At 46.6% G+C, this 26,538-nt stretch overlaps 1 protein-coding gene across 1 annotated transcript in view; it reads left to right on the top strand.

The window, feature by feature from the left end:
• The window catches only part of TRERF1 (transcriptional regulating factor 1), a 137,470-nt gene that overhangs the window by 23,296 nt on the left and 87,636 nt on the right, over positions 1–26,538 (top strand). Inside the window, exon 2 of the mRNA XM_065400608.1 lies at positions 23,403–23,453. The gene's annotated coding sequence lies outside the window, so the exon portion shown is untranslated. The remainder of the gene's footprint in view (positions 1–23,402; positions 23,454–26,538) is intronic.

Raw genomic sequence — 26,538 nt, 5'->3', positions numbered from 1 at the left:
CCCACTGACCAGTCGTTCAAAAATCTTGTCCTGAATCCTTATCCTGATACCGAAATGCTGTAGAATCAGTAATGTAATTTTTGTTTGAAAGAATGAAAAGCAAAGGGGAGAGATAGTAACAGGAAGTGGAGATGTAAACTGAGCATGCTTCTCAAAAGCTTTTAGAAAAATGCCAGTTATTTTGCAAATGATGACGCTATCTTGAGTTTATTATATTAGTCTTTTAAAGTCTTTATAAAAAAGAACGTGTGCGCTGTAATGAGTTTCACCACATTATTAGCTTTTACAGTGATGCTTTGGTTAAAATTTTACCCAGACTGATTACAGTAAATGGTCTAAAATGGTTTCTGTTTTATCAATGACTTGATTTGGTGGGAAGAAATGAGAGCTATAGCTTTGTTTAGCAGCATTTTCCTTTTCTGAAGGATAGTTTATTTTCTCCCCTCCCACCTAAAGCAGATTCTTTCAGGTGTTTGAAGTTTAAAGCCCATGTGTGTTGCCAGATGAAAACCTTTGTACCCAAGACAAGTGTAATCAGATTCTTTACATGTGGTAATCCTGTTTTGGTATAACATTGTAATGAAATGTGTACGTGTTAAAGTGCAGTAATACAATATCACTTAAAATTCACATTCCAGAAGTAGTAGGTAACTTGATGACATCTTTGGCGGGAAAATAATGGTTTAACCCATTCCTGTCCTCTGGTTATGTATTTCCCATGGCCGTGCCTTTTCAGGCTGCTACTTTGCTTTTAGTGGAAAGCCATACCCTGTGAATGCATATAGGATGATGCAGGTTCCTATATAGAATGCACACTGACCACCCTGCAGAACCAAAAGAATAGTTAATTATAACATGTCTATCTTTGCATTTAAATGCAGTCTACAAACTTTCTCCATGCAAAGAGTTTGAAACAGTCACATTTTTAAAACTACAGACATATGAAAACAGACTATAAAACAAATTCCTATTTCAGGCAATTCTTGACAAATAAAAATTAAAAATTATAGACGATTAAATTATTAGGCAGTTTTACTACTATGTAAGGAAGATTTATGTTGCGATGAATAAATATTGCTGTAACCCAATTCAGAACTTGTCAAATCCAGGTTTATAAGGCTAAAATATAAGGGATACTTTATTATTTAAGAGGAACATTTTTAGTGATATTCTTGGCTTTTCCCCCCCCTCTCCTTGAGTTGGGATGTTTAAGGGTTGCTTTCAGCAAAACTATCTTCTGTAGATTCTATTTGTGAGGCACATTAAAGAATGACTCCATAGTCAAGGGTTCATTATGGCAAACACTTACTGCCAAGAGTATTTCCACTGACTTCAGTTGAATGCTCTCAACTCCCCAGAATTAGCTCAATACACTTGGTTGTAAAACACACCTTTTTTGCCTTAGAAGTAACATGTCAACTTGATAAAATTAAATATTCCTTTGGCCTACATATATACCCTCAATGTCTCTTTTTTAAGACTCAAATTTACTTTAGTCCTACACAAACCCTAGTGTGATCTCACTTTGTTATTATTTACGTCAGAGTGCTTGACTGGTAAGAAAAAGTTACTTGCTAAATCTGTGATGCATCATTTTGAATAGAGCTAGGCAAATACCACCAAAAAAAGTCTGAGATTAATCAAAATCTAATTCATTTAGGCTACACTGACACATTCTTGTATTTGCTCTTCACAGATATTCAGGCAATTTAGTTTTATTCATATGAATACTTGCAAAAAGCTAGCTTTATGCTCAGACATTCAAGTACTTGTGAATAGCAAATGTTAATGTTGTGGAAATATTCACACTGGAAATAATGTATTTCGTATGGAGTGATGGGTTTCCCAATATCCCTCTCATAGCCTTGAGGCAGTAAATTAAGCAAGCTACACAGGGTTCAGACCATAGTCTCTGCAACTAGGACTATATATACACATGTAAATAAGTGTGAGCCGAAAGACAACTAAATTTAAATGATGAACCTAGTCAATAAATCTTGTAGGTCCTCCCCCCCCCCCCCCCCCCCAGGAATAATAAGGTAAGAGGAAATCAAGGCAAGGCCTGTATAGCCCAGAAAGGAAAAGGTTTAGTGTTACAGTATATACTTTCCTGGTCCTGTTTATCTGCTACTCACGTCATGGCTCTTCAAGCACTTTTCCTGATAAGTATTGTGCTCATCCTATCAGATAACAGAAACAATGCCACATGACTTGCGTGACCAGTTATAACTAACCAACACAAGTCAGATTTAGAATGTTGTATCAGATAGTCCGTGACCTGCTCACAATCATTTTTTTTTTTTTAATCTTAAACTGTCAAATATGAATACATTCAAGAATATTCTGTAAATAGGGAAAGGGCAAAATTAGTTGAGCATATCTTATGCTATTATTTATTTCCTCAGCTTTAATTATGACCCCCCCCCCCTTTTTTTTTTTTAACTTTGGTGTTTAGTCTTTGTTCCACTTTTGGGCTTTAGCAGACAGTGTTTTGCCTACATTTTTATCCTCAAGTCATTTTTTCCCCTGCTAATAATGTAGTCACTAGTCAGATTGTTTATAAAATGAGGACATCCTCTTGGACTAAATGTGTAAACACTCTAAAGTATGCATGTGTGTGGAAGAGAGGTTTTCGCAAATTTTATTTAATGATAACAAGATAGGCAAAATACATAATGCTGTGTTTAAATAAAGTTAGAATAATGGCATAAGTTAATAGCAAGAAATTTCACTGTTAAGGAATGAATCGTAGTATCAGCCTTTTTGACACAAACATAATTTCAGGATGGAATATGAGTCTTGAGAGGAGGTTGGTGCGTGGGATGGGGACTCACCATGCCAGTGGAATAGAAGAGTTTCAGACCAAGGAATGGAAGGAGATTGTTGATAAGACTACTAAACGTTTTTCTTCTTGATCACTGGCTTATTTCCAGTTTAAGGACCAGATCATGATCTGACCTATCTGGTCATTTGTGGGGATACAGTCATAGGAGGGATGCACTCATAGTACTAGGGTTGCCAGGTGTCCGGTTTTCGACCGGAACGCCTGGTCGAAAAGGGACCCTGGCGGCTCCAGTCAGCACTGCCGACCGGGCTGTTAAAAGTCCGGTCGGTGGTGCAGTGGGGCTAAGGCAGGTTCCCTGCCTGCCTTGGCTCCGCGTGGCTCCTGGAAGCAGCGGCATGTCCCCTCTCCAGTTCCTACACGTAGAGGCAGCCAGGGGACTCTGCACGCTGTCCGTGCCCCAAGTGCTGGCTCCACAGCTCCCATTGGTCGGGAACTGCGGCCAATAGGAGCTGCGGGGGCGGCACCTGCAGACAGGGCAATGCGCAGAGCTGTGTGGCTGCACCTCCGCATAGGAGCCGGAGGGGGACATGCCACTGCTTCCGGGAGGTACTTGAGGTAAACGCCACCCAGAGCCTGCACCCCAACCCCCTGTCCCAGCCTTGATCCCCCTCCCGCCCTCGGAACCCCTCGATCCCAGCCCGGAGCACCCTCCTGCACCCCAAACCCCTCATCCACAGCCCCACGTTAGAGCCTGCATCCCCAGCCAGAGCCCTCCCCCTTCCCCCCCCCACCCCCCCCTGCATCCCAACCCACTGCCTCAGCCTGGAGCCCTCTCCCACACCCTGAACTCCTCATTTCTGGCTCCACCCCAGAGCCCTCATCCCCTCCCGCACCGCAACCTTCTAAGCCAGCCCAGTGAAAATGAGCGAGTGAGGGTGGGGAGAGTGAGCGACAGAGGGAGGGGGGATGGAGTGAATAGGGGCGGGGCCTTGGAAGGGGCAGGGGCGGGGCAAGGGTGTTTGGTTTTGTGCCAGTAGAAAGTTGGCAACCCTAACTCATACATAGGCTCCCTGAACCTGGGTCTGAGGCTGTAGGAGTAAGTGGATGCTATGCACAGTCTCTTCCCTTCTCAAGTGAATGGGCAGAAGCTTGCATCTGGAGAAGTGAGGTTCTTACCCACGAAAGCTTATGCTCCCAATACTTCTGTTAGTCTTAAAGATGCCACAGGACCCTCTGTTGCTTTTTACAAATTCAGACTAACACGGCTACCCCTCTGATACTTGCTAATGGTAAGGAATCCTATCTCTCTGAGGCCCAGTTTCTTCCCTGCATTGCTCCTAGAGTGCTGCACATTGTTCTGGACGTTGTTCAGGGAAAATTGTATGAGCACAATCAAACCCTTAGTCATTAGTAACCACAAGTCGTTACCATCCAGAGAATTCTTGGTGATCTGTTAAAGACGTGAATAGTCTCAATCCATTTCCTGGCAGCGAGGTGTTCACATCCTCAAGCCCACTATTGCCCTGGCACTGATACTTGGGGAAATCTCTCCAGGCCACTGAGACTAACCTATCCTCTCACCGATAGAGGGAGTCCCTCTAAGTGAGGGTTGTTCGTATTGCCTTGGAGGGGTGCTGTGCAAGTGAAACATTCTTGCTGCATCTATTCTGGACAGGAAACTCCAGAGCAGTCAGCCTGGTACCTTTCTTGATGGCTAAATTCTGTCAAAATGGGGGTTGGGTGGCGAGGAAAGGAACATTGTCATGTTTGGAAGCTCACAATTTGATATCTTTTTAAAGTTTTACCCATCTGTTGCTGTGGAATATTTGATTCACTTTAGTTTGATTATTTTATTTTTAATTCCAAATAACCTCTTACCTCATGTCAGTAGGGTTTGCAAATCAAAAACAGATGTGAACATACCATTACATTTGGGTGAGCTGTGCTAATCTAGCTACTGTTTCCTGCTTAGGGCTTCTTCCCCCTCCTTGTATATGGCGCATATACAGTACTGTGCATAGTCAGACTCCATTTGGAAACAAAATATAGCAATGTGTAGTAGCCACTGCTCAAAGTTTAATATTTCATCCATTGATATTTTACTGCATACTCCTTTTTATAAGCTTGTCGTGAAGAGATGGGCTTGTTTACAGAGGGTGATTCCTAAGCTCTGGGGTTGACATCAGGAGTATGGTAAGATTCTATCCATTTAAATTTGCATGATCGCAGGTTTTCATATAGCTTCCCATGTGCCTTCCTCTGTCACTTCATTTTAAAAATTTCTCATAGGGAGAGTCTCCCAGCTGGGGTACCACCTATACTGCCTGTCCTTCACGAGATATTTACATGGCAGCATCTGCAGGAACTACAGAGTGAAACTGATCCAATCTTGGGTCAGTCCAACTTTGATGTTCCTGCCAGGCTATGGGACAGGTTTGGATTAAGGGCCTTGCATTTTTTTGAAGACTCCATAGACTGATCTTCCATCAGCAACTCATTGACTGGCTTTAGCCTTCCTTGCAGCAGCAGAACTGAAGAGACAGCAGGTTGCAGCCATTTTTCAGTCACTTTGCTCCAGCAGCTTTGGGCTCCGCAGATTTTATGGCCTTCCTTCCCTTGGGAAGCCTCTCTGTGGTAGAAGCACAGACTTCTGCTGGGGGGAAGGAGGAGAGATTAACATTCCTCTCTTCTTTTCTCACTCTCTTTTTCCATCCCGTGGGCAATGGAGAACTATGAATGTGCTGCAAGGAGCACTTCTCATGGCTAGACAAGAAGACCACAGAGAACTGACAAGATAATATCAGTTACACATTACTGATTACACAGAGACACAGAAGAATTGGGAGCACAGAACTCCAGAACAGGAGTGTGCCAAGGTGCTGCAAGGTCAGAGGGAAACATGGAAGGACAGATGCAAACTGGGTTGTATCGAGGGTATATCCCTGCGGTCTAGGAACAGCACTTTGAATTTTTGGGCCAACTTTGGTTTTGTGCTTATGGTGCTAGCAGGGCTGGGAGTGCACTCAGACCCTAGGGGAAGAATATACCTCTCATCACAAGGTAACCTCCCTTCACCTTAGACTCCTGAAGGAAGGTTGTGCAGTGAAACCAGGAGCAGAAAAGGGATTTTTAGTAGGGTGTTCTAAGTGCAGAGACTCTTGCCTCTAGAATGTGATTTCTTCCATTCCAGGGGCTTGGGTTTACTTTCTTTCAGAGCATGATACAAGGACTATCTCTTCATTCAGGCCTTTCCTGAGTAGTGGTGTAAATTTCTTTTGTGGGCTGGGGAGTTCTGTGTTAAGCAGAGGTATTAAAAAAGCCCTTACTGGCATTGAAGCTGAAGCTTAGATCATAAATGCATGTACCGTGATAATGATTGATATCACTCCCCATTATAAGGTCAGGAGTTCTTAGTTTCATTTTGTGAGGTTGGCAGGGAGGGAGGGAGATCTTTCGAACACATGGTTGTAAACTGGTGCTGCCACTGTAGTAGTTGCTGTAGGTGGAACTCCCCTTCTCTGTCTTCCACCGGCATTTTCCAATGCACTTTTAGAGATAGGATATGTTGCCCCTCTATAGGTCACGGAGGGATAGCTCAGTGGTTTGAGCTGCTAAACCCAGGGTTGTGAGTTCAGTCCTTGAGGGGGCCACTTAGGGATCTGGGGCAAAATCAGTACTTGGTCCTGCTAGTGAAGGCAGGGGGCTGGACTCGATGACCTTTCAGGGTCCCTTCCAGTTCTATGCGATAGGTATATCTCCATATATTTTTTTTTATTTTTTAAAGAAGAGGCAAGGCCAAGATGTTGCTGTACTATGTCAGGGTGCCACAGCTACAACAGCCCCCAGCAGTACCTCCGTGCCCAGCACTGAGATCAGAGTCTGTACTGGGAGGGAGCCTGAAGCCCCATTACCCGCAGAGGATATCTCCATTACTACCAGCAGGGAAAACTGCATGTTTTGCAACTGATCCAAGCATTTCCCCCGGCCACACACACACCAGCTATGGTAGATAGCCAGCAGTCAGGGTAGACCGTCCCAATTTAGGAACCAGAGGGAGGGGGTGCATTCTCCCAATGGACCACCGCCAGGAGACCCCACTCCCCATCTAACCAATAGCCCCCACAGCCAGAGGTCACAGGATAACCCGCCTGCCATTATTGCCGTTGGTTTCAGCGGTAGCTGCCCTGTATGGCAGGGGTTCTCAACTTTTTTCTTTCTGAGCCCCCCCAGCATGCTATAAAAACTCCATGGCCCACCTGTGGCACAACAATTGGTTTTCTGCATATAAAAGCCAGGGCCAGCATTAGGGGTTAGCAAGCAGGGCAATTGCCTGGGGCCCCATGCCACAGGGGCCCCTGTGAAGCTAATCTGCTCAGGCTTTGGCTTCAACCCCCGGTGGTGGGTCTGAAGGCCTCGGGCTTCAGCTCCATGCAGTGGGGCTTCAGCAAGTCTAATGCTGGCCCTGCTTGGCAGACCCCCTGAAACTTTTTCACGCCCCCCCCCAGGGTACCCTGGACCCTGGTTGAGAACCAACTTCTATACAGGAGCCACCTTGAGGATCTAAGGCTCTGGGGAGTGGGAAGTATGATGGCTTAGAGGTGGAAGGGTTGTTGCATTTGGATGGGGTGGGCGTAAAAGGATTGTTGGATTTGAGGGTTGGATGAGTATGTAAATGATTTTTTTTTTTTTTTATGGCAAAAGAGCGCACTTAATAGTTTGGGGTTTTTTTGAGAGCGAGGGAGGATGGGGCTGTTTTATGCAGGGAATATCACATGTATCACTGAATGAGATATGAATTTTATGGAACTCCTTGTTGATATTTTGGCAGCACGTCACTGACCAAGGCAAAGTGTGATAAGGACAAAATCTGAGAGTAGAGGTCAAAATCTAACTAGGTATAAATTGTGGGGAGGGGAAAGCATTTCTTCTGCTCTCTGAGGAGCAGGTGAGGTTCAAATAGTCCATATTGCATACTGGATTAAGAGTAGATAGACCATATGTTTCCTCTGCAGAGATGCCAGTCCTCACTAATTTTCCATAATCCTCCCACTTTTTACATGTAATTACAAAGTTACTAATTCAGGCATAAATCTACTAATTTTGCAAACATGCACACACGTGTGTTACTCCTCACCACTCGTGACAAAAACAGCAGATAACGCCATGGCAGTGTTGGCGGGGGGAGTGGTGTTCTCCATCAACCTGGAGCACATGCACAGACTGCGTGGTGAAGGCCTGATCAGAGGCAAGTTGCAGCGATTTTGAATGGGTTGGGGCACTGCTGGATTCACCACCCAAGTGACAAGCTGTGTGCTGCACGCTAGCTGTTCTGTGTGGGCTCTGTTGGACTATGTTAATGCACTCTTGGTACCTAGAGCACACCAGCAGGGTACACATGGGCAGTTAGTTCTGCACACAGCCTGTGGCTTGGATGGTGAATCTAGCAGTACCACAAACTACACTGACAGTCCCTGTGTCTTGCCTCCTCAGACCTGCACTGTACAGTCTATGGGGGAGGAGAATCCAGATGGGGCAGGAAGAGGCAGCAGAGGAGGAGCGGGGGATGTGATAAAGGAGGGATAAGAGGAGAAGAATCATCCCAGGAAGGAGGCCCAGGCCTGGGACTGGCCAAAGTAATTAAGGGCCCTTGGCAGCATAGGACGACAGCTTTCCTAGGGCTGTTCCTCCTTCTTTGGGGGTGGGGGTCACGGACACAATGGGGAGGGAGTCTGGGCCCCCTCCCTTGGCCATAGACGGGGTGAGGAGAGGTCCTGGTTTCTCTGGGGAGAGGGGAGCATGGGAGAGAGAGGTCTCAATTTCTCTGGAGGAGGAGAGGAGAGAAGCAGGAGAGAGAGGTCTAAGCAACCTTCCTAATTCCTCCCTAATTTTTCTTTTCATAAACATCCCTAAAAGTGTCAGAACAAGTGTCCCTGACCCATCAGCAACTCCTACGTCTTGGATAGGTTGAGCTCCCCAGCTCAGTCTCATCCAAGCTCACATTTCAGTCTGGTTTTGGGAAAACAAGGACACCTGTGTCCTACTAACAAAGGTACACCTTGGCTGCCACATGATGATGGCATTGCAAGCCAAGCAGCCTCTCAACCTCAGGTCCGTCTGTACAAGCCTCTTATACATGAGAATTGGTGGAATAGAGACCTGTGGTGCTCTGAAAGAGACAGCCTTCAGGGTAGAAGAGCAACTTCCCAGAGCTACTCATAATTAATTCCATCCACTTCTGTCAGTCAACAACATTTTGCTGTATCAAAGGCTTTGGACAGACCTGGAAGACAGCATGGACACATGGCTTTTGCTTATTAGTAGAAGAAGATTGATCACTGAGACAATACGGCAGTGATTCCCAAACTTTAACAACCTGTGAACCCCTTTCACTAAAATATCAAGTCTCACGAACCCTCTCCTAAAAATGAATATTTCCAGGGATTTTCTCCTTTTACCTGAGTATAAATTATAAAAGCAGTGATCTTGGAAATATAAAATTTGTTTTTATGACATGCTTATTACACACTGTTATTATTATTTATCATTACAGTATTTTTATTACATTATAAAAACAGCAGCACTCTTCCAAGATCTCACTTTCGTAGCTTGTATCACTTTGAATAAGTCTGTTATAAGACAAGGCTCCTATGTTTCATCAAGGAGTATCAGATGTGTGAGTATCAGTGGCTATTGAAGGTTGTCTCCATGAGTATGCATTCGTTCCCCTATATCACTTGCATCAGATCTCAATCATGGCTGCCAATCTTCTGGGGTGTGTGTGTGTGTGTGTGTGTGTGTGTGTGTTTAAATCTTGCTCTTACATGGACAGAACAGCTGATCCTCATTTAGAGAAAATAAAATTATAGTGAAGGCCACTTATTTACTCTTGTCTGGTAACAGCAAAAACAAATGATCAGTTCCTAACAACAAAAATGGGTGAGTAGTGCAAGTGATAACTAAAAAGAGGAAATAGTGACAATGAATTTAGTCTATGAAGGATGAGGAAACAGCATTCATAATATGAAGCATTTTTAATACTTAGTGTTGTTAGTGTACATTTTTCATCTTCACGGTGCTTTACAAAAATGAATCGTCACAACACCCCTGCTAGATAGGAAACTGGTACTGTTTCCATTTTACAGATGGGAAATTTGAGGGACAGAATGGTTAAGGGATCTGCCTTTTCAGAGGTTCTTAGTACCTGCAGCTCCCATTGACTTCAGTTGGAATTGTGGATGGTTGGCATCTTAGAGTGTGAAGCCCTAGCTACTTGTCTAAAGTCATAGTTGTCAGAGCTAGGACTACACCTCAGCATTTCTTAGCTCATAGTCTGGTGCTCAGAGTGGGGAACACTAATTGTCACACACATGGAATGGGGAGTTAAAAAATTAAGACAGACTAAAAAACTTGATATAGTCTCTTTATTTAAAAAACAAAAACCCTCATGATTTTGGGGCCAGTCTCATGACTTTTTTTAATTTTGAGGATTTTGTTTTCTCAGTACATGGTATATGTTAGTTTATTTAAAAAATTACCATGTTTAATAACTGGTTGCTTATACATGGACTGTGCCTTAGGCTGTAGTTGGAGTGTTGCATATCAGGATTTAGATGCATTGACGGGGATTTGTAGAAATATCTACAATATATGACACGAGTACCTCTGGCCAATTCTGTTAGTCCCTCATCTTCATAATTACATAATTTAGCTACGTATATTTCATGTGATGGTGCTGTGTTTTATTAGATTGACATATCTAGTCATAAAATTGCACCATTTGACCTTCCAACCCCTTTCTGGGAGGGGAATCTCTTCCAGTATTTCTTACAGAGCATGTTGTAACAAAAATTCTTATTACTTTTATATCCAGGATTGCAAGACCATTGCAGGGGATTCGATCCCCTAACGCTATCTAATTAATTTGAGGGTAGAAATCGCCCTTTTCCTAACTTATATAAAAAATCTAATAATATTTTATATCTGAATTGCAAGGCTTGTATGCTGCTGCTGATTTGCTTTCAGATGGTGATAAAAGATTTTCTTTATTGCAAATGGAATCAGGATGTTTTGATTTACTGTATTCTGAATAGGGTGAGGAGATGCGCATGGTATGTAAAATATTTGTCCATAAAAACCCACACACTGCTAGTGTAAATTGTTCACCCTGCCTCTATTCCCAGTTTCTCTCCTCCCCCTGTAAACTACACTGTGCCAAAAATAATGATATTCATTTACTTGTATATTGTATCTCTGTCTCCAATCCTTTGTCTGTTCTTGGGCAGGGACTGTCTCTATCTCTGGGTATTCCTACACTGCAAGTGAAAGTCTGATTGCAGCATACCCAGGTTGGCTTTAATCTAGCTGGCAGAAATAACAGTGGTAGTGAAGATGTGGCAGTGTGGGACAGCCACCCCAGTACAAGCCTGCAGACGATCCTGGATATGTACTTGGGTTGCTGGCCTACACTGGGGTCCATGTCGTCACTTTCATTGTGCTTTTCATTTTCACTGCTTTTGTTATCCATGCTTGCTAGATTAAAACTAGTGCAGGTATGCCAGCCCATACTACAGTTACACCTTAATTTGCATTGTAGACATACCCTGTGTTTGTACAGTGTCCATCACAATCCTTTGGTAACTACAGTAATGTAATTTGTTGTTAATAATAAGTATACAAAATGTAGGCTTTGATCCTGTGAGCTAACTTGTGCTGGTAGACCGTTACACGAAACCCAGGTGAAGTAAATGGATCTGCTTGCAGGCACAAGGATCTTCCCATGTACATCAGATCTTTAATTCCTAGAATAATGGAGGCCAGTATTTAGGTTTAAGAAGACTAAGATAACTATACTCTTCTGATGCAGGGGGAAAATGAATACTAAAACTATAAAATATTTCAGTTAATCCTGGTGAATATCTTGGAACTTAAGTCCTTGATAAAGTAACAAATAAGGTTAATGTATTTTTGAAGCATTTACAAAAACAAAACAAAAAATAGTTAAGCTATGTTAACTGTCAACATTTTTGTTTTTGTTCCCCTGTTAAATAATCACTTCAGATTTGAAATATTGCAAGAGAGGCTGAGTAGTAGTAGGCATAGGACATGCAGTTCTAAGTTGAAACCTGCCTTTTCTGTTACCAGAGTGCTGGGGAGAGGTAAAGTTTGCTTACTAATAGTGTTAATACTTGGAAATAAAAGGTAACCTTCAGTCAACTTTCAGTATCTAACCCAGACATTCAGCAGTTTCATGGTGAGGAATGACGTGTGGGAGGTGTGCAAGTGAATCAAAAATCCTAGAATTGGGCTTACATTCTTATTTCAAGTTATATTTGCTGTATACTGACTTTAAGTACTGGAATCCTAAAGTCAGAACAATGAACAGTTAGAATTGTTTTGGATAGGAACGGATGCAGAATAATTGTTTATTAATTTGATCATTAATTTGATAATCCGCCACCACCCAGTGCTGTCACTTCTGTACCTAATGTTATCTTTTCTGAATCCCTCAAATCTATATAGTTTATATGCCACTCATGACTTCCTGTTTGTCTTTTGGCTGTTGGAGTGCATTGTGTGAAGTGAATAGCCCTGATGCTCAGATCCAGCTAATCGCCTAAACTCCTCAGTACCACAGGTTCAAATCCCTGTAGAATAAACTCAGCCCTTTATCCTTCCAAATTAGATTGAGTTCTTCTTCGAGTGCTTGCCCATGTCGATTCCATTCTAGGTGTGCATGTGCACAGTTGTCGGAGACTTTAGCCTTAGCAGTATCCGTAGGGCCAGCTGTGGCGCTCATGCCTCAGTATATCAGGCGCCACTGGCCTGATGCCTTCTCAGTTCCTTCTTACCGCCCATGATGATTGGTTGGAATGCCTGGTCTTGCTTAGCAAGAGCATTAGTGGTTCTTCACTGTTCAGATCATTCTCCTTTTGTTGTTTAGTCAGTGATTAGTTAGTTGTTAAGTGTTTTAGTAGTAGTTTAGTAGTTAGAGTCCTGACTGGGACTTTGTCCTGGAGCGGGACATGCCCCACTCCCCAGGCTTTAAGTCGTGTTCTGAGTTCAGCTGGCTGATGCCTATCAGTGACCCTCACAAGAGTTGTCTGAAGTGCCTGGGGGAGTCCCATTGAAAAGACAAGTGCCGGATCTGCAAACATTTTCATCCCCGAACTCAAAAAGAGCGAGACATTCGGTTAAGGGCCCTCCTCATGAAGGCTGCTCTGTGCCTGGCATCGGAGCCCTTGCACTCTGACTCCATGCCTGGTATTTCAGCATCAGCCCTCAGTGCACTGCTGGCACCGGGATCCGCCCAGCACCATTCCCCCTCGCCAGTACCAAAGAAGCAGTCTGTCGTGTGGTCCGCAGGCACCACACAAGGGAACTTCGGGCAAAGGACCTGAGCTAGGCCTAGTGTCTGCCATGGAGGCTCTCGGGGGTACTGCTGTGGTCGGACCCCCTAGCCGAGCCAGGGACCCATCTCTGACTCTGGGGAGCAGTAGGGGGTCCCGGCCCATCGCAGAGCCATCTGCGCCTGAGGTGGGCCCAGCAGCCAAAGAACAGTTAGGCTGACCGGCACCACAGACACCTCACTGTGTGGCGGATCCCGCCAAGACACCAGCTCAGACGACCACGCCGGTGACAAGATACCCCCAGCACAGCTGGCACCGGCTTTGGAGCAGAGGGCCCAGTCTGAAGCGGTGACTTCAAGGGAGGCACCGACGACCGTGCAGCAGTCCCCGTTGCATCAAGGGGACGCCCCCCAGCCTCCGGCGGTGCAGTCATCCTCATCGTCCCTGGATGAGGAGGTGGTGGGGCGCTCGCAAACTGATAGCCCCCCCGGTGACTTCAGGGAGCACCAAGCCCTACTTAAAAGGGTGGCAGCCAACCTGAACTTGGAGGTTGAGAAGCTAGCTGAGGAGCCCAATGACCTCTTCATTCTGTCGTCTGCCCCAGCCCGGGTCGCATTGCCTGTTCACCCAGGGGTCCTAAAGATTCCCAAGTTGGTGTGGCTGACAATCTTCCATTCCGCCCATATACAAGAAGGCAGAAAAGAAGTACTGTGTCCCCACAAAGGGGTTTGAATACCTATACACGCACCCTCCTGTGGGGTCCCTGGTCGTGTCTGCCGTCAATGAAAGGGCCAGGCATGGCCAGGCAAGTGGCACCCCCAAAAATAAAGATGCCAAGAGGCTGGACTTGTGTGTCAGAAAAATTTATTCCACAGGAAGCCTCCAATTTAGGGTCTCTAACCATCAGGCCCTACTTGGCAGATACAATTTCAACCTGTGGGACTCTGTTGGAAAGTGCAAAGCGAGCCTCCCAGAGGATCAGGCGCAGGAGTTCGCCACTCTCATAGAGGAGGGTAAGGCAGTAGCCAGGAGTGTCCTCCAGATGGCCTGGGACGCCACGGACTCGGCGTCCAGGGTGGTCGCCTCTGCAATAGCCATGAGGCGTAGCTCCTGGTTACAGACCTATGGGCTGTCCCAGGCAATGCAATCCATCCTCCAGGACCTCCCGTTCGAGGGAACAGGGCTCTTCTCGGAGCTGACTGATGCTAGAGTCCCAGGCCAGCCTCTGGTCCTTAGGCCTACATACTCCTCAGCATGCCAGAAAACTGTTCTGCCCCCCGCCGCCTCTGCTGTCGTCGAGGTCTTGGGGTATGCCTCGTACTGGCTCCTACAAAAAGGAGGACAAAAACAGGGGTTTTAAGCGATGCCACTGGTCATCCTCTCATCCACCTGCCCAGCCTGATCCTTCCAGGGATCAAGGCAACCAGAAGCAGTTATTTTGAGGGTGCGCCCGAAGACGGCGCCCCAGTCACTGCACCGGATCCATTCCCCGTCTTCCTCAACCGCCTCCGCCCTTTCCAGTTGGCCTGGTCCCATATCACCTCGGACCGCTGGGAGTTCTTCATCGTCTCGTCTGCCTATACCCTGCAGTTTATAGCCGACCAACCCTTCCACCCCCCTTCCCTGTCCCTCTTCAGGGACCCTTCTCACGAGCAACTCTTTGTTCAGGAGGTCAAAAATCTCCTGCGCCTAGGGGCAGTGGAAGAGGTTCTCCAAGACATGGAAGGAAGAGGATTTTACTCCTGTTACTCAGGGGCGTAGCCATGTTCTAACATCAGGGGGAGCGAACACATTAAAAAAAGGCACCACCCGACATATCAAATTACTAATTACATCCACTCCCTCCCACTTCCTGCCCCCCTCAGAGACCCCACCCCCTAATTGCCCCCCTAGAACCCTACCTGTCCCCTGACTGCCCCGACCCTTATCCACACCCCCGCCCCCAGACAGACCCCCAGGACTCCCACGCCTATCCAACCGCTCCCTGCCCCCTGACAGGAACCCCAATATAAGTGGGGGAAAAGTGGGGGGGGGGCGAGGGACCACACACCGCTCCTGCCATTGAGGGTACATGGGCAGCTGCTTCTGCCCTAGCACCTGGCTTTAGTGTTTAGCCAGAAGCCTTTGCGAGCAGGCAGAGGGATACTGCTAGAGTCTGGTACAAACAGACCTAGCAGAGAACACAACAATAGCACTGCTTCTGCCATCCCAGCACCGAGCCCATCAACAAGAGAGGCAGAGCCGTGCTTAATACAGTGCATGGGGTGGGGAGGGAGGAGTACAGACAAAGGGACGGGGCATGGAGAAAAACCACAGAGATGGAGAGAAGGAGAAAGTGAGGAAGGAGGAGAAGCCAGGAGGCTGTCTCTCTGGAGGGAAGGCCTGGGGGAGGGGCATTTGGCTGCAGCATGTTAATGAGACCCTTGCAAACACAAGGGAAAGAAGCAGGGAAGGGATTGTGTCTGGGCAGAGGACACGAGTGGGGCTACTCACTCAGTCTCCCCTGTGGGACTGGATAGCAGGGCCCAGGAAATGAAAATCTCTTAACCACACAGAATTGTTAACTGCTCCCAAATCCTTCTGTGCCATGGCTGCAAATTTAGAAGAACTTAAGCTGTAAGATGCATGAACTTCCTCAATAAATATCTCTTGTGCGGTGCCTCAAGCAGGTTTGCATTGTATTACCCAGATGAAAAGCCCAGCAGAGAAAGCTTGCAACTTTCCCAGCTCTTTCAGTAATGTTTGGGGCCTTTGAATCACTCAGGATGCATCTTCCAGCCCCTCTCCACACCCCCATCCCCAGAAAGTCCCCCCCTACTATCCAACCCTCTCCCTGCTCCCTGACTGCCCCCCGGGACTCCCCTTACCACCATGCAGCTCCAGCCGCTGGCTGGCCCTGGAGCCAATGTTAAACATGCTGCCAGCACACAGCCCCTCCCCTGCGGCGTGCTGAGGCGGGGGGAGGAGGGAGTCTGGCTGCTGGAGGCCCAATGGGAGCGGCTCAACTCGGCCCAGGCGGCCAATCAGCAGTGCCGCACTCTGCATGGGGGGAAAAGGGGAGAGGGGGAAAAATCCCAGACCTTTTCTACTAAGGCTCCATGTGCTCAGTGGGGGAGCAGCTGCTCCCCCTGCTCCCCCCCTAGCTACACTACTGCTGTTACTTCCTCATTCTGAAGGCAAAAGGAGGCCTCAGACCTATTATAGACCTGCGCTGCCTCAATGAGTCTCTCAAAAATTGAAGTTTCGTATGGTCTCCCTGACCTCCATCATCCCGTCCCTGGATCTGGGAGACTGATACGCCCTCCTCGATTTAAAGGACGCATACTTCTATATTCCTGGGGAACTGGCGTTTCCACTGTTTCACGTTGGGCCAGCACCATTTCCAGTTCACGGCGATGCCCTTTGGTCTCTCGTTGGCCCCAAGAGCGTTCACAAAGTGTATAATGCCAGTGGCCACTTACCTGTGGTGTCGGGTAGTCCAAATTTACCCATACCTTGCTGACTGGTTGATAACTGGCCAGTCCTCAGATCAGGTGCAGAGGCATCTCGATCTGGTCAGTTCCACCTGCTGCAACCTGGGCCTAATAATAAATGACAAAAAGTCGACCCTCATCCCAGTGCAATGTATAGAATTCATTGGGGCTGTACTTGACTCCACTCAAGCCGGAGCCTTCCTCCCCAGGACTCGGTTCCAAGCCGTGGTGGACCTCATCTCGTCTCTGTGTGCCCAATCACTCACCACCGCCCACATGTGACCCAACAGTCTCAGGCACATAGCAGCATGCATTTACATGGTCCGGTATGCGTGACTCCGCCTCAGGTCCCTACAGGCGTGGCTGGCGTCAGTCTATGTCCCCAACCGGCACAGTGTGGACCGGGTGATAAGGATTCTGGACAGTGTACTGTTGTCTCTTACCTGGTGGCAAGATCCTGCATCGGTGCTGAAGGGAGTCTGATGTATGCCTTCCCTCTGGTGCTATTGCTGTCCAGGGTCCTCATGAAGATCAAGCAGGACAGGGCAAAGGTCATCCTCATAGCGCTGGCATGGCCATGCTAACACTGGTTCAGCACTCTGCTGGACCTCTCACTGGTGACCCTGTTCCGGATGGTTCTCAGGTCAGACCTGTTGTCCCAGAACCACGGCAGTCTCCTGAAACCAGACCTAGCGGCGCTTCATCTGATGGCTTGGCTGATGCGTGGCTAAACCCTCAAGAATGGCAGTGCTCGTCCGAGGTCCAGCGAGTCCGGTTGGGCAGTAGAAAGCCCTCCACCAGGGCCACCTGTCTGGCCAAATGGAAGTGATTCACTTGCTGGATGGCAAATAAGAGGCTCTGTCCCAAGTGAGCCACATTGCAGATCATTCTAGATTACCTCCTGCACCTCAAGCTTCAGGGCTTGTCGCTCTCATCCATCAAGGTCCATCTAACGATCATCTCGGCCTTCCACCCACTGCTTGAAGGCAGGTTGGTTTTCTCTCAGGATATCACAGCCAGATTTCTCAAGGGCCTGGAGTGCCTCTACCCCACGTCAAGGATCCTGTTCCTCTGTGGGACTTCGTTCTGGAGCTGTCACGGCTCATGGGTCCCCCCCCCCTTGGAACCTTTGGCTTCCTGCTCTCTCCTCCTCTCCTGGAAGGTTGCGGTCATGTCGGCCTGCTGGGTATCCGAGATTCGGGCGCTCACCTCAGAGCCACCTTACACGGCCTTCTACAAGGACACCTAAGACCGCACCCAGCCTTCCTTCCTAAGGTGGGGTCTCAGTTTTATTTGAACCAAGAAATTTACTCTTCTATCCAAAGCCGCATAAGTCGGAAGAGGAGCGCAGGCTACATGCCCTGGACGTCAGGAGGGCTCTGGCCTTTTACATTGAAAGGACCAAGCCATTCCGCAAGTCAATGCAATTATTCGTCGCTGTGGCCGACAGGATGAAAGGTCAACCTGTTTCCGCTCAGAGAATTTCCTCCTGATCTCTGCCTGCATTTGCTTTTGCTATGATCTAGCAAAGGTATCGCTCCCGGAGATAGTCAAGGCCCACTCTACCAGGGCGCAAGTCTCTTCGGCAGTCTTTTTGGCGCTGAAGGGCGGCTACCTGGTTGTCGGTCCATACCTTCACGTCCCACTAGGAGCTTACCCAGCAGGCCCTGGACGACGCTGGCTTCGGTAGAGCAGTACTGCAAGCCGCCAAGCAGTGAACATCGAGTCCACCTCCATAGATACTGCTTGTGAGTCACCTAGAATGGAATCGACATGAACAAGCACTCGAAGAAAAAACGTTTACCTACTTTTCGTAACTGTTGCTCTTTGAGATGTGTTCCTCATGTCCATTCCATTACCCGCCCTCCTGCCCCTCTGTTGGAGTTGTCGACAAGAAGGAACTGAGAAGGCGTAGAGCCGGCGGTGCCTGATATGCCGTGGCATGAGCGCGGCACTCCAGAGGGTGCCACAGCCGGCCCTACGGATACCGCTAAGGCAAAAATCTCCGACAGCTGGGCACATGGGCGCGTGCACACCTAGAATGGAATGGACATGAGCAACATATTTCGAAGTACAACAGATATGAAAGTTTTTTTTTCTGTGTGGTTACCTATGTATGTGTGTGGATGTCCATAAAAGAGCCAAAAAATTAAATGCATGTCAGAGTTGTATGGTCATGAAAGTGCCAAACATACTTGTTGGAAGTTGTGGGAGTTTGCCCTGCTGTCCAGTCAAATTTCCACCTTTGCATCCACTGTTGGGCAGTTTAGTATATGCTTTTTAGGCTCCACCCTCAGCCCCAACAGTGGCTGCATTCCAGTAGTGGTATATGTATATAGTTAGTGGAGTGATGTAGTGGGCCTTCAGGTAAAAGGTACCATGTAAATATATAAATAGTAGTATTTTACACTTTTTTTTTTTTTTTTTTTTTTTTGGCAGGATGGTCTTTTCTTTGCTAATTGTTCTATCATTCCATGTCAGAAAGGTTTTCCTTGTATTCTATCACCTCTCTTTATTCAGCCCTTCTAACTCCCCTGCCCTCTGTTTTTAATATGATTTCCTCTCTGGCCTTGTTAACTTTAGAGAATTTTACCATTCTGAGAGCCATACTGACCACCTAGATTTACAGGGGTCATCGCAACAAATGATTTGGTAGCCTCAGAATGCGGCCACCAACTCTTGCTGGTGGCCGCACTGACACTTTTCCCTAAAATTATTTGTTTTTCTTATATTAATAAAGTGATATGCACACATGTACATCCAAATCATTGTAATTTATTTATGCAAGTGTTTTTTTTTTCTTCCAGACTCAATAATAAAAATAATGCACAGTTATCTCTATTCTTACTGGACCTAGCAGAATAAAAACACAAATAAGGTGCTTTGCATGTTCTTGTTTTTTTTTTTTATTGTTTCTTTTGCTTTTTTGGTAAAAGTGGTTGTACAACTATTCTGAAGTAAATTTAAAAATGCTTTGACATCATAGAAGAAGTCCAGATAATAATGAAAAACATATCTGGGCGGCTTGGGTCTGGGGAGGGGAGAGGAGGGTAGGCACAGCTGTGGCTGCAGCTGGCCTGGGGCTCCTCTGAGCAGGTGGCGGGGCGTGGCACTTTGCCGGCCCTGAGGTCCTCTGGCTAGGGGGCGGGGGTGCTCCGGGCTTCAGCCAGTCTGGGGCTCCTCTGGGCAGTGGTGGGGTTGGGGGGTGGGGTGGGGACACTCAGGGCTTCAGCCAGCCTGGGGGTCCTCCAGCTGAGAGGGAGAGTGTGGGACTTCTCCGGGTGGCGGGCTTGTGGCTCCAGCCGTTGGGGGGAGCAGGGGGTCCCGGGGGTCCAGCTGCCATGGGTGGGGTGGGCGGAAGGAGTGGAGTTGGGGGCTAGCCTTCCCAAAGGGGGGCTCCACCCTCTGCCCGTGCGTCCGCCACTTGCCTCCTGACTCCCCCTTGCCTGCCGCTCGCCTCCTGTGTCCCTCCTCACCTCCCCCAACCGCCGCTTGCCTCCTGTGTCCCTCTTCACCCCCCCAACTGCCGCTTGCCTCCTCTCACCCCTGTCCACCGCGAGAACCCCTGCTCGCTGGTGGCTCATCGCCCACCTCCTCACTCCCACGCTTGCAGCCAGACCCCCTCTCTCCTACCCGCCTCATCCTGCTGCTGGCTCGCCGCTTGCCTCCTTTCTCCCTTGCCACTCACCTTGCTCGCCCGCCGCTCGCCTCCTCACCCCCCCTCGCCTCCTCACCTTGCTCCTTAAGCGTTGTGTGTCCCACCTGTGTCTCCAGAGAGGTGGCGCAGGGAGGAAGGGGAAGCAGTGTTCCCTCTAATTTTTCCTAGTCATGTGTGAAATGAATTTTGTTATGTGCACCAACATGGAGGTGATGTCACACATCACCTTCATATTGGTGCACATAACAAAATTCAGTTGATGGGGGTGGGGCCGAGTGGTTTGGAGTATGAGAGGGGGCTCAGGGCTGGGGCAGAGGGTTGTGGTACAGTGGTTTGCGGGCTCTGGGGTGGAGCAGGGGATGAGGGGTGCAGGAGGGTACTCCGGGTCTACGGCAGGGAGAGAGGACTCCCCGCAGCTCTCTCTCCCCGCAGCAGCAGCAGCACTTGGGCTGTGGGGGGAGAGGCGCCTCTCCCTGCCACAGCAGCTCCGGGGCTGGGGCTGCAGGATAGGCGCCCCTTTGCTCCAGCAGGGCCGGGCTGGGGGAGGGGCGCCCGGGCCGGGGCTGGGTTCGGGTTGGGGGAGGGACAGCCAGGCTGGGGCTGGGTTCGGGCCGGAGGAGGGATAGCGGTGCCAGGGCTGGGTTTGGTCTGGGGGAGGGGCGCCTGGGTTGGGCCGTTCCGGCCGAGTCTGGGGCCATGCCGCCCCAGCTCCAGCAGGACCAGGCTGCAGCAGAGTTTGGGCTGGTGGAGGGGCGCCCCGGCCGCAGCAGGGGCGCCCCGGACGCAGCGGATTGAGGGCCGGGGGAGGGGCGTGTTCCTTGAGCGCTCGTGCAGCGCTGAAGAGGCTGCTGCGCAGCTTACAGGGAACTAAGGGGGGCCGATGCTTCCCCCACCCAGGAAACTGCCGTGGCCGCAAGGAAACCCTCTGGTGGCCGCATTTGAGAAATGGTGACCTAAAATGCTTGTAAATCACGTCACAAGTACACGTGTGTGTTCCCAGAACTGTGTAGATTAAGTTTGCTTTCAGAAGGTCTACTGAACTGGTTTAGTGCTAATGTGTGCACAAAATAGCTAAAATGGTTCAGCTAGTCGTCCTGCTGCTGTCCCACAGTGCATAGGTGACCTTTTTAATCTTCCATTATTCACTGCCTCTGGAAGGTTCCAAGAGGGCATTGCAGTTGACATGGTTTAAAACAGCAGAGCTGATGTGCAACTGGTGTTCTTAAATTGAAACATCATGGCTAATATGGACAAAATAAACAGTTTGTACTCAAACTGGGTTGTTCCAGCTGATTCAGTTACAAGGGGTTTGTTTGTTGCTCTGAGTTAGAGCCCAAAATATCATAATTAAAAATCAGATTTAAAACAGTAAATAAATTACAGTTTTGCCTGCTTTTGGATATTTCTCACCTTGTATGGGGAAGCTCTCCACCCCTAACTTGTGAGAGATAATTTCAGGATCAAAAATAACCTTAAATATACACAAAATATGGCTTCCCTGTTCACTGCTTGGAAGGGGCTGCACTTACTCTCTCCTATCATGTGTGAGAGGAGGTGGCACTCAGTGACTCATAATTCCCCCTTCCCGTCCCTAACAAGGCAGAATAGGCAGCTATCTCACTCATATTCTCCCTTCGTGATCCCCTATAATAGCCAGTCCCCCATCTACCTCATTAACTTGCCCTCTTATATTTCCCTCTCTTAACCTTCTGTCTCCTACCACAGGTTCTCTCTCTGCCGCACCACATTTCCCTGCATCCTCCTAGTCTGCCTCCTATTTCCTCCCCTACTTGTCCCCCCTCCCCACCTCCCCGGGTCATTTTTCTGATCATCCCTGCACATCCTCTTTCTTAGCACATTTTCCCTTGTTGCTGCCCCCATGGTCTCATTCCTGAAACTCCGCATTCTCCTGTCCTCTGCCTGGCGTTTGTATGGAGACTGAGGAGCCACCATCTTCCCTCTGTTAGCCCCATTTCAGCCGATGGAAGATGGCATCCAACTTTGCTGGGAGCAGCTTCACTTTCCTCTAGAAAGGTCAGAGACATGGTAGCTAGATAGCTAAGGGCAGCCTATAGCTTTGGTCCTGTTGACAGTAATGAGAAATGCTGTCCCCTTTGGATAAGGGCAGATTTCATAGGGTTGAAGCCAGCAGTCAGAAATTCGTGAGAACCCTTTTAAAAAACAAAACAAAACAGAAATTGAGATTTACAATAAAACTGTGAGAGTGGGTAATGCTGCGTTGTGTTGGTGGGTGCCAGACTTGCCACCAGAGCCCTTTTCCTTCCTCTCACCAGCGGTCTTTTATTCTTGTCTCTTTCCAGAGCCTGGGGCCCTTGTAAATCTTAATTCTGGTTCTGCAAGTTCCACTTGGGGGCCTCGCTGACAAGTTGGTCAGAAGTATGAAAGCATTATAAGAAACACTACGAGATGAAATCACTTTGTTCATTGAAATTGCACTGGGATTTTGGAAGGAACTGGCAAGGAAATAACAGTGACCGGGACTTCCTGTCCCCACTAGTTTGGGCTTGATGAGTTGCAACGCCAAGGTTACTTGTCTTAACATGTCAGAATTAGATTACTGATTAATACTGTCAAGTATCAGAGGGGTAGCCGTGTTAGTCTGGATCTGTAAAAAGCAACAGAGGGTCCTGTGGCACCTTTAAGACTAACAGAAGTATTGGGAGCATAAGCTTTCGTGGGTAAGAACCTCACTTCTTCAGATGCAAGACAGATGATTAATACTGATCATCTGAAAAGTGTTACACTTATGTATATTCAGATTATTTTTAAAAGCCATTAATGGCTGGGAGGTACTGTGTTAATGCATTTTGCAGTAACACTCTGTTTTGCAAACATTTTGTTTTTTTTAATGGGTCCTGGCAATGAAAAACTCTGATTTAGTAAACCTACAGTGTAGTAAGTAAATAGAGTAGTAATGGCCTGTTACTGCATGATGAAATTTAACTAGACATTCTTGGGAGCAGGATTGGGGCCTAACTAAGCAAGTGTTTTCTGACTAAATGGATATACTGTAGCTTGTTTTATTTTGTTTGTTGGTTAATTCAAAGGAACACAAAAATCTTTTACTACGCTGTTTTGAATAATTCCCCTAAACATATGATATGTTTTTGTCCCCACAGAAGCCAGCTCAGGAAGACATTAGAAAGTTGATCTCAATAATACAACAACAGGTAACTTAAGTTATAGTTTTATTTTCTTTGCTACAAATTATGGAGAATCTGTGGCAAGTATTGAAAAAAAAAATTTTCTTCTGCACTTGGAAAAGAAAACTCTCAGATCCATTATTTTCTAAATTTTCTAACTTGAGTACATGAAGATAGCTGCCTCCAATGTGAATTTAGAGAGCTAAGTAAAAGTTGCTTGATTTCTCCCCACACCCCTTCACCCATAGATGCTGAGCACTTGCAGCTCCCATTGACAACAATGGAAATGTGGATGCTCAGGTCTTTTGGAGAAACAAACCACTTAAGTGCCTAAATGTGGAGTTAGGTGTCTAACTTCAGGCAGTCAAGTTGGAAAATATGCCCTATATACGTACAAGTAATATCCTAAGAAATGTGAATAGGTTAATAGCTTTCCTGTTGAGCAAATTATCGGAAAACTACAAGGGAACGTGTTTAACATCAGTGGCTGAGAGGACTAGACACGACGTTTCTCCACAAATTTAGTATATCTTTGGTATATTTAAATAAGTACCATGTTATGAAAGAACAGAGTTTATGCGGTTCTGCTTTTAATGTAGAAATGGAATATCCACTTCCCCCTTCCCATCTTTGTCTCACTAGCTTTCCCAAGTTTAAATGTCATGAGTATTCTGTTATAAAATATTGGATGGGGGAATTAGGACCCTGTTTAAGATTCTTATTTTGATTTTTTTTTTTACCCAAATGGACGGTTTTATTATGGATTATCGGGCCCAACTATACTGTAAACTGTTTAGGTATCTAAAATTTCTGTAACCTTTATTTGCTCTAGTCACTGAATAGTTGACACTGACTTCAGTTTCTTATAAAATGTTGATAAAGATGTGGAAATTAAACAGAGCCATTTTCAGTTTTTGCCTGCAAAGCACACTGATAGGCAGTTTTCCCCCTGTGTTTGTAATGCACATGTAATATAGGGAGGTGGTGTGGTTTAGCTATAAGGGATTTAAAATGGAGCTGGAAGCTAGGAACTTCTGAGTTTTAACTGCGGCCCCACCAATGACAGTCCCTGTGGCCTTGGCTAACACACTTTAGTTCTTTGAGTCAGTTTGTCCATCAGTGAAATAGTGGTAATCCTATTTCTCTTTTTCTCAGGGTGTTGCAATAATTAGTTTAATTATTTGCAAAATGCTGTGCACATGAATGATGCTGTTATATAAGAGGCAGCTGTCATTACCATTACTATGGAGAGGGAGCAACCTCTTCATAATTAAGCCTGCATGTTCATTTTCATTAGAAACCCCTGCTCCTAAATACCACAAAAAAAGAAATATCTTCCTTAGAACTGGTAGGTGAGTGAGGTCTTTGGCTGATTTCCCCCCCCCCCCCCCCCATGGATTTCGAAGTAAGTCAGAACAAGGATTATTTACTTACAACGCCAAAGTAACAGACATGTTCACCAGTTTCCAAAAAATCTTTTTTTTGTCACTTGCAGCCAAAACCCCTCCAAAAACACAAAAGTCAGGAAAATGCAGAGAGAGATAAAATTTAGTTGGCGAGGATTTCACCCCTAGTATGGGAAGGTAGGAGTGAGTGCCTCTACCCCAGGCTTTACCCCCAATCCACGTTCAGGCTGTCTTTAAAGAATAAGCAATATCAGAGACAATAACTTTGCTGAGGTGAAATTAAGGTTGATAGAACGTATAAGTAATTAATGATAAAAATCTTTACAAGAAAGTTGGACGTAACTGTGGAGAAAACAAACCAATTGGAGATGACAGAAAGCGTTACTCGTGGATGCTGCTATGAGAGAACTTAGTGTCAGTGAGGAATCCAAGAGTACTTCTAAATTATGGACTGATTTGACCAATTGTGGGTCTGTACCTTTATATCAAAGGAGATTGCACTGTGGCAGCTAACTCTTCAAAATGTTTTCCTCTGCCCAGCAGCATCAGCTCAGGTTCAGCTTCAGCCAACTGTTTTCATTCATGAGCTGATCTTGTTGAAGCACTGAGCCGTCTTGGTGGTAAGTCACCACCTAACCTTTCCCTCAATAAAGTAAATAGATTGAGTTTCTTAAGTCTCACACTAGAAGGCCTATTGAGACTTCAAATCATTCTTCTTATACTTTTGATGCTTTCTAGTTTTTTAAATATAGTTTTTGAAGTAAGAACACCAGAACTGGACACAGTTTTCCATTAATGTTTTCACTAATGCCATATACAGAGGTAATACCACCTCCCTACTTCTCTTGCTTATGCATCCAAGGTTCGTGTTCATCATCTTAGCAACCACTTTGCACTGGGAGCTCATGTTCACCTTACTTTAGTGGCAATGGTAAATAATATGTCACCACAGCAGCCGGGAGGGTGCTTCCCAGCATGGGTAGATAGATGTGCTAGCTCGAGCAGAGCTAGCGTACTAAAAATAGCAGTGTGGCTGTAGTGGCATGGATGGCGGGGGGTCAGGCAGGTTTGTAGTTGGGAGTAGCGTGAGTTGCTGCGGCTACCGCACTATTTTTAGTGTGCTAGCTCAAGCAGAGCTAGCGCATCTGCCTGCCCATACTGGGAAGCACCCTCCCAACTTCTGTGGTGAGATACCCTAAGTCCTTTTCAGTGTCACTTCATTCCACAATACAGTCCCCTGTCTTGTAAGTGTGACCTATGCTTTTTATTCCTAGAGATATGACCTTGCATTTGGCTGTATTAAAACCTATGTTCAAATAAGCCCACCTGAACAAGAGATCTAGATTGATCTGTATAACTGACCTGTCCCTATCATTATTTACTGAACCAGCAATTTGTGTGTCATCTGCAAGTTTTACCACTATTGATTTTATATTTTCTTCTAGGTCATTGATAAAGATATTAAATAGCATTTGGTCAAGAATATATCCCGGCAGGATCCCACAACTAACAATAAAAGAAACAAAAGAGGGGAAATGGGAAGTTGGAATTGCTAAAGGGCATAGTTAAGATAGTTTGGGTATCTCGGTTGAATTTCCATACCTTCAGATATTTGGATTTCTTGTAAATTTAACCATAACTCTGAATCTTCTGGCTTTGGCTTTTTAATACAGTAGTTTGTTTTTTTCCTTTTGCTAACTACAGCA

The sequence above is a fragment of the Emys orbicularis genome, chromosome 3 (assembly GCF_028017835.1).
Source record: "Emys orbicularis isolate rEmyOrb1 chromosome 3, rEmyOrb1.hap1, whole genome shotgun sequence".
NCBI lineage: Eukaryota > Metazoa > Chordata > Testudines > Emydidae > Emys > Emys orbicularis.
This window is presented reverse-complemented; position numbering and strand designations above follow the sequence as displayed.